The sequence below is a fragment of the Alligator sinensis genome, unplaced genomic scaffold (assembly GCF_000455745.1).
Source record: "Alligator sinensis unplaced genomic scaffold, ASM45574v1 scaffold564_1, whole genome shotgun sequence".
Lineage (NCBI taxonomy): Eukaryota > Metazoa > Chordata > Crocodylia > Alligatoridae > Alligator > Alligator sinensis.
Window position 1 is genome coordinate 1,304,323 of NW_005842328.1, and position 9,323 is coordinate 1,313,645.

A 9,323-nucleotide genomic window follows, 5' to 3' on the forward strand; every position below is an offset into this window, starting at 1 on the left:
TTGCCAAACTGTTGATCCCGGAGATGCTGTTTGGCCCTGCATTGCCAGCCTTTTAAATGAGCAACAATTCTGTTTCTATCTAGAGCAGCTGAAACAGGGGTATCAAATCCCCCTCCTGCCTTGGGCTAGATCTAGACTGCAGAGCTCCTTGCAGGCTGAATCCAGCCAGGAGTAAGGGCTCTGGCCTAGGGCACATGGTGACAACTTCAGCTCCAGCCCTAGCCTGGAGCACACTGCAACAGCTGCAGCTACAGCCCAGGGTAGTGATGGGGATGGCAGTGGAGGAGGTAGGGCAAGGGCCCAGGCCTAGCAGCTACAGGGCAACTGGGGTGAAAGCTGCATCAGCCCTCGCTTGCCCTCCCGCCGTGGACGGCCATGTCCAGTGGAGCCCCGAGCTCTGCAGCCAGCCACATCCCCCGGCTTGTAGTAGCTCCCGGGTAAACTGGCAGCCTGGAGGGAGCAGCTCCAAGGGCCAGACGTGGGTTTGACACCTCCAAATTACAAAATTCAAGCTGACTCAATCCGATAATACCAATCTCAACAAACGACCAGTCCATGTTAACCTGATCTATTTAGCTGCTTCTTCTGCTGTCTGCATGTCTACTAAATGGCACCCCGAAGAAGTCCACTCAGAAAAAAACCCCAGCCTCAATGAGGTGAACAGCGGATCTGTAACAGGTTGTGGCATTACTTAGCTCGAACAGTCTCTGTCTGCAGTCAGTAAGGCAAACAATCAAGCAGCGTGGTGTCTTTTCCCGGACCCGAAGAGAGTGATCTAGCTGTTTTCCCACGGCCAGCCCACCCTCTTCCTTCTCTCTCTCTTGTCCCTACGCTTTCCCGCGGACCCAAGGAGAGTGCACTAGCTCAGGCTGCCACCTTCAGCTCCATAGTCCTCTAATCTCTTTATCCGTACACCCTGGGAGAGGCAACCCTGGTATGGTACTCAGGGCTGACCCACTTGCCCTCTCCCTCATGCTACATTTCCCTCTTCCTAGCTCCCTCCTCGAGAGCCTTTTGACTTCCTTTGTGCCAGCTAACTATCCTGACCAGCTGGCTTTGCCGTTCTAAACAGGCCTGCAATCGGGTTATCACTGCCTGCAGCTGGGTTGTAGCCCCTGCATGCCAGCAGCCTGCTACACCCAGCCAGCATGCAGCCTGCTACAAGATCCCCTTTCACCGATGCATGTCACTCATTTATGTTACTGCATATGTAAAGTCCTTCCAAGGATCACAACCTTGATGTCGTGGAGAGGCTTGTGTGCTATCAATGACCGTGAGAGCCATGCCCTCTGGAGTTTAGCTCTCATGGTCGGGTCACCCATAGCACAAGGTTGAGAGCGAGGTTTCCAGACTGATAGCAATCCAAAAAACAAAAATAAAAGTCCTTAATAGCAGAGCAGACAGAAAGCATACTTCACAATGGCTCCAAAGGCAGAAGGAGGCTGAAGCGGGATAGAAACTTCTGATTGTTTAAATTTTCCTTGCCATCAGATTAAGCTTTCCTTTCCACAAAGTATCATGTGGCTGGAAGATATGCATGGATACCTTCCTTCAACAGCAAGTCCTACTGGATTACTGGAAGCCCCTAGTCATGAATCTACATGGAGGCAATGATTGTATGATGGTTGTTTTGCATTTGGAAGAGACTGGCATATAATTTGACAGCTGCAATCATGGCAGAAAGGCCTATTTAGGATCTACTCTGCTAACCCCAGAAGTGGAGGAGACTTGAAAAGATGCATTAAACAGTCTGTCTCATTTCTCCTGACTGGAAAACCATGTCCAGTGGGACCACTGTATTTGAGGTCCAGATCAAGTAATGAAGTTTGCAACCTGGAATGTCTGCACCCTGATGGACACCTCAAACCGTGGCCGACCAGAGTGAAGGACAGCGCTCATCCCCAGAGAACTTGCATGATTTGATACTGGCATTGCTGCACTTAGTGAGACCAAATGCACAGAAGAGGGTTGGCTCAAAGAGCAAGGTGGTGGCTACACCTTTATTTGGAAAAGAAAAGCCGAAAAAGACTTTTTTGTCGGTTGTGCTATCAAGCCCTAGATTGTTACTCAGATGCCGAAATGTCTGGCTAGTGTCAACGAGCACCTTCCTCTCGTCTTCCACTGACCAACAGACAACATCCAACAGTCATCAGCGCATGTGCCCTAACCCTTGATGCAGATAATGAAACAAAAGAAGAGGTCTATTCTAACCGCAACCAAGTCTTGTCATCTTCCCCAAAGAAAAGAAGATGAGATAAACCTTCTTAGAAACGTTAATGCTAGAGTGGGCAGCGACTCTGAACTATGGAAAGCAATGGGCAGGGAACGTCAGCTCAACTGGAACTCATTTCCTGAGTAAGTATTTGGATCATGATCTCATCATCACAAACTCCTTTTCTTTACATAGCAGCAAATGAAAGACCTTGTGGATACCCCCACCCCACTCAAAACACCAGCACTTGATTGACTATGTTATAGTGTGCGCCCAGGACCCTCGCAATTCCATATCACCAGAGCTACGGCCAGAGCAGATGACTGCTGGATGGATCATCTGATATATTCAATCCCGTCCATGCATATCACCCCAAAATGACATAAACAAAAGAAGCAACTAAGGACAAGGTTCAATATTGAGTGCTTCAAGGACGCTGCTAAAAACAATCATGTCCAGCAGTTCCTCCATGAGACACTCTCCTACATCCCTAATGATCTTGACACCATGATTGTGGGGAGAACCTCAAGAAAGGCATGCATGCGGCATGTAAAGAATCTCTATGCTTCTCCACAAAGAAACATCAGGGCTGGTTTGATGGGAACAATAAAGAAGTTCAAGCTCTCACTGACAGAAAAGGAGAGCCGTCAAAGATTGGCAGCATGACATCAAACCCAAAGAGAAGCGAGATACTTGTCAATGCATTCAAGCCAAGACCCAGAGGAAAATTAAACAGTGAAAGAACTAGTGGTAGGAGGACAAAGCAATAGAGATTCCCAAGTTTGCCAACAGCCACGATGGGTATCATTTCTTCAGCACAACCAATGCTATCTACAGCCCAAGCACACAAGGAGTCATCCCTCTGAAGTCCAAGTATGGCACAACACTCTTTAAAAACAGCTCCACCATCAAGGCAAAGTGGAAGAAGCACTTTCAAGAGCTTCTGAACTGAGATACTAATGTTGAAGACACTAACATCAAAGCCATTCCACAACACCCCACAAACCTTGCAGATCCATCAATTAAGAGGCCTTGAAAGCCATTAAGCAAATGAAGAACAATAAAACATATGGTCCTGATGGAATACCAGTGCAAAATTATAAGCAAGGTATAAAAAAGCTCTCACCAACTACGTCATTATTATGAAAATCTGAAAACACGAACAGATTCCCAGTGACTCGTGAGATGCCAGAATCATTATCACAGTGAAGAAAAGAGATGGAGCAGATCACAGCAATCATTGTGGCATTGCATTCCTGATTGCACTCCTGCCCATAACTGGGAAGATCCTCACCTGCATTCTCCTCAATAGACTCACTTTCCCTATTGAGGAGTATCTACCCAAGCTTCGGTGAGGTTTCAGACCACTCAGAGTTACAATAGGCATGATCTTTGTTGCTAAACAGCTGCAGAAGAAGTGCTGTGAGCAACACCAAGATCCTTACACGGCCTTCATTGACCTGACTAAGGCCTTTGATTCAGTCAACTGAGAGGCCTTATGGAAGATCCTGATAAGATCTGGATGCCTGCCTAAATTTGTTACCATTATCAGACTTCTTCATGATGACATGATAGCAGTTGTCCTAAGCAGTGGCTCAGAAATGGACCCCTTCACTATTACAACTGGAGTTGAGCAAGGATGTGGGATTGCCCCAACACTCATTTCCATCTACGTCATAACTATTCCACATGTCGTTCCTGATAGATTGTACCCAGAATCAGACTCCAGTACTGCATGGATGGGAATCTCTTTAATATCACCCAGTTATGTTCCAAATTTAAGATAACCAACATCTGTATATTTATCTCCAATACACTGACAATTGTGTCATGTGCACCTACTCAATTGAAGAGCTCCAGGTCACTCCTGATTGCTTGTCTGAAGCATATGAAATGCTTGGAGTCACTGTCAACTTCATAAAAATCAAGATACTTTACCAGCCCACCCCAAACCAACCAGCTGCTCCTCTACACGTTACAATTAAAAAGCAATCCTTGGAGCGTTGAGCATCTCCCCTACCTGGGTAACCGGCTTTCCCAAAAAGTAAACAGACAACAATATTCCACACTGGGTAAAATCTTCTAGGGCTGCCTCTGGATGTCTCTGAAATAGTGTCTTTGGTGATGTTGACATCAGGAAAACACCAAAGCAAACTTCTTATCTTTCAGGTTGTGGTCATCTCCACCTGTTGTCTGGATGTGAAACTTGGATGATATATTGGAAACACCTGAAAACTTTGGAACATTACATCAGAGCTGTCTTTGGAAAAATCCTCCATATCAATTGTAAGAACAGACGAATAAAGGCCAGCATTCTGGCTCAAGCAAATACTATCACTATTGACGCCATATTTATGCAGCACCGACCCCATTGGACAGGACATGTCATACGGATGCCTGTCAACTAGCTGCCAAAACAGATCCCACACACTGATATTCCCAACTCACCATTCTAGAGGTGGGCAAAAGCAGAGATTCAAGGCCCTTGAAGGTCAATCTAATATGAACGTCAATGCCTGGCACACTAGAGCACTGAATCATCCCCAACGGTGCCATGATGTACAACAAGGCGTCCATCTTTTTGAGCAACCTTGCCTTGCTATGGAAGTGGACATACCGGAGAGACAAAGGGAAAGATCTGTGTCCTGATGCCACCACTTTCTCTCAGAGCTACTTCCCACATCTGCAGTCAAACACGCAGCTCTCATATCAGCCTCCTCAGGTACCTACAGGCTCAGTGATGACTTCCCTATTTACTGGAAGACAATCATCCATGTATCAAGAGACTGCCGATGATGATATGGAAAGTGCTGAGATTTGACATGCTTATCTTATATGTACTGTTGGTGATTAAGGGAATAAATATCTCCTGCCATTTATATATTCAAATTTCAGAGGGGGAAGTGCCTATATGCATTATTAAGACATTATCTACAGCCTCTAACAGTCCAAACAGGATTTCTGTTTCATGTTTTCAGGAGAAGACTGAAGAACTCTTATTAGCTTTACTTTGTTTCAGCAGGTGAAATTCAAGTATTTATGCTGTACCTATCTGCGTGCTCACCCCCTCAGGTACGTGCGCGGTTCCAGCACCATAGTATGGGAGGACCTCCATTTGTCTTCACGCACCCCTGAGTGGTGGGGTGATGCCACCTCTCCCATTTTAGAGACGAGGAACTGCAGCACAGGGGCAAAGTCACTCAAAGTCTGCAGACAGATCAGGAATGCAGACCTGAGGCCAATGAGACATCTAAAGGACCATCCTTTCCACAAACCTATAGGAAGAAATGGAGAGGCACTGTACAGCTGGAGAGCCCAAGCCCTATGCAAGGAGCATCTCATATAACGGCTCGGTTACGCTAGATCAAAGACCCTATTGGGAATGGACATGAATTAATAAGCACCTTTTGAAAACTGGGACAATATCATATAACATTTAAGAAAGTGAATTATCAGGGAAGACGCATTTAATGAATATTCCACCAGCGAGTCAAGAAAGGAGAAGTGATCTCTTTGGATAGCAATGATGGAAGATCAAAGAAAAACTAACAGGCCTCTATATTTGTGGGTGGTAGTTAAAGAGGAGATTGTTTAGCAGCGTGCAGTACGAGAAGGTCCTTTCTCAGGCTGCCAGCACTAGCCCCAGCAAGAGAGCTACAACGTACAACGGGAAAGCTAAAAGCTATCATGTTATAACTACATTTGCAGATTAACACCCCAGACCTTTCTGGGACTTTACACATGACATTTACTGTTTAAAAACCGATTAGCTATAGGTTCCCTTTACTGTAACCAGATGATATTAAAAGCCTGCTTATTTGGGAAATCGGAAGCAGCTGCTGCAGTTAATACTTTTGGGGAAATGCTTGCCTGGCTCTTTTGGAAGAAAGTGTTATCCTGCCCACCCGCTGGGCCCGGGCCAACACGCCGGACATAAGCATCAACCTGATTACTGCAAGAGGGGATGCAACAGAAGAACAACCCAAGCTCTGAGTGACCAGCGAACTTGGTGACACAGTATAGCCCCAGAGCAATGGAGCCACAGCCCACAGTAGCAGATATCAGGAAACATTTTCAAAAGCCCCTGAGTGACTTAGGAGCCTAAGTAAGACCCAACTGAACGCCATTGTTAAATGCTTTAGAAAAATCTAAACTGTGACCAGACAAACAGTCAAACACATACATCCATATTAGCATGGGTTAAAGCCACGACGATGCTTGGCAGAGCATGGCCGCACAAGACCAGCGAAGCACTGTGCGCGGTTATGCTGTGACTTCTTGCCAAAACAGGTGGTTTCATGGACAGCCATGCCCTTACCCCACTGGAGCATGGTGGGCCTCCTCAGAGACAGTGGTTGTTAGCAGGTGCTTCCTTCACACATATCCAGGATGCAAATGCAATGACATGCTGCCAGCATCTCACATGAAAACTCCTTGGAAAGTGTTTGCCACCAGTGACATGCATGGGACAGTCCCCCAGGGAAAATGCCCTTCCATATTCCCCAAGAGAAACCCACCAGTTCCCAATTATCCCCCCTAAATCCATCCACTCCATATTCCCAGACCTCCAATTTATTCTTTCCTTCCCGCCCCATGAACCCTTTCACTCCAGCACCCTGCCCCAGTCCTCACCCCACTCCCAGCACCGTATGGGGGCTCCTCTAGCCGTCTCCCTCCTCTGTTAGGATGGCATGGGGTCCGTGCTCTGGTGGCTGGATGGGCAAGGAGAGAAGTGGCTGGCGGGGCTGTTGGGGAATGGGTCCCATGAAGGGTTCCTGAGCGGAGCTCCATCCCAGTTGGTTGCTGCCCTTGCTGGGGGGGACTGGGGTGGGGGTTCGCTCACAGGAAGCACAGGACAAGGTCCCTGGGATGTAACGGTGGTCCTCAGGCCCCTGCATTTCCAGGAAAGGTAAGCAAGCAGGCACTGGCAGGCAGAGAAGCTGGCTACGGGACCCCCACTCAGTATAGGGGTGTCCCAGAGCCACCCTTTTCCTCCTCCTCCTCCTCCTCCTCAAGCCCATTCGAGAGCGGTGCAGTCTGAAGACCTTCCTGGCAGCACAGGTGATGGATGCAGGACTGGCACTACGTAGACTCACAGCAAAGCAGGGCTGGAAGGGACCTCACCCAGGCCCCCGCTCAGGACCCTCCCTCACTAACCCATCCAGGACAAGGCTTTGTCTAACCTGCTCTTTAAAATCTTCCACGCAGGAGATACCACAACCTCTCTGGGCAGCCTGTTCCAGTGTCTAGCTACTCTCCGAGTGAGAAAGTTCTTCCTAATCTCCCAACCTAAATCGCCCTCGCTGCAATGTAAGACTAGTGCTCCTTGTCGCATCCACCGAGGCCAGAGACTAGTCTGTCACCACCCTCTGTATAACCTCCCTTCAGGGATTTGAAGACTGCTATCAGACCCCCCCTCGGTATCTTCTCTGCCTGCAGTCCAGGGCACAACAGCTACCTGGAACGGCACCCACCAAGCAGACACAGCCCTAACATCTGGAAGTGTGAAAACAGCACATCTGGCCTGAGCATCAGGAGACTTGGGCTCTGCCCCCTTTTCATCACTAGCTTGCGCTGGGTCTGTGTAGGAGACAGGGGTTGAATCTCCCGGAGCATATGCCCACAATGCAATGGGCATGATGGTAGGATGCCAAGGCTTCTCCCAGGCAGCTTTAATCCAGCTAGCAAAAGCCCCACTGGGACCTGGGGCTCAGGTTGAGCAGATGCAGACTGAGACATCAGGGATGCACAGCTGTGGGTACCCACATATGCCAAGGCAGACACTCGTTGTGAGCATGGAGGACAGTGGGCAGGTGCTGCTGTCACCCAACAAACCACACACAAGCCCCACTTGGAGATGCCCTGCCACCCATGTAGCTCAGCCTCCAGCAAGGTCACAGCGATGCTAGCCTGGGGTCACTGTCACAGCTGCCCAGCCATCAGAAGCCCCAAAATGCAGTCAGATTTCTGAAAAACCAAATACTCCGGGGCTCCGATCTACCTCCCACGGTCTGCGACAGAAAGCAGCCTTACATAGAGCTGGTCTCAGCTTGGCCTTGCCAGACACACAGCGTCCATCTCCACTGCCTCCTTGGCTTCCCCGAAATTAGACCAAGCCAATCCACGCACCTGCTGCTCTAGAAACTGCATCCAAAGCAAATGTGTTTGCCCGATGTGCGTGTTTCTGAGCAAGGTTCAAACAGGCTGGGTTGCAATGCTCTGACACCCCCGACCGCTCCTACAGAAACAGCTCCAGATCACGCATTGTAGGAAGGAGGCCCAGATGGGAAGCAAGATCTGAAGCAAGCAGAGGACTAGCAGAAAAATCCAGGGCACGCCTCTGTGAGACGTGATAGTGTATTTAACACAGCCAATTTACCCTGGTGCAATGTGCACCCCGCAGAGTCGTGAAGAGGCGGCGCGTTTCCCAGGCTCGGTGCAGGGAATGGGCTTGGAGGCCAATAAAAAAGCTCGAGCGTTACTCTCCCGCCTTCAGTTCGACGGGAGAAAATGAATCGACAACAACTCGCAGAAGCTCGACTCCGTGCTAATTCCAGAACCTGTTGAATTGGGAATTAAATTATGACTAAGCCATTGTCATTAAACTATAAAGGTGAAAAAAGAGAGAGAAAGAAACAAAGAGGAAAAAAAAAGAGCTGCGTGGCTGGCTCACCTGCTCCGAGGTGGTCAATCCCGGAGAAAGATTAAGGAACAGCTCCATCTACTGGCATCCTTTTCTCCCAAATCCTGTTAGCAAACTGGAAAAGCAAGGCAAGGACTGCAGCCCCGCTGGGCCACGGGCCTGGCCCGCTCGAGGTGACGGGTCCCTGCCCGGCATCACCTCTGCCTTCTGCACTTGCCCCGATGCAGCGCTCCCTTAGCCACCGCTTGCTTTCATGCCAGCCCCTGCCAGGAGGGCACGTCTGCATTAATTATGTTGACAAGGTTATTTGGGTAAATCTGATATCTTTTATGAGACCAACTCAAAATAGTTGGAAAAATTCTTCTTAGCAAGCTTTTGGGTTTCAATAGCCTTCGTCAAGCTGAGGAAGCATTTGCAGTTGTGTGCTCTTCCCGGATGGAATGAGTTAATTACATTGATTACATTTTC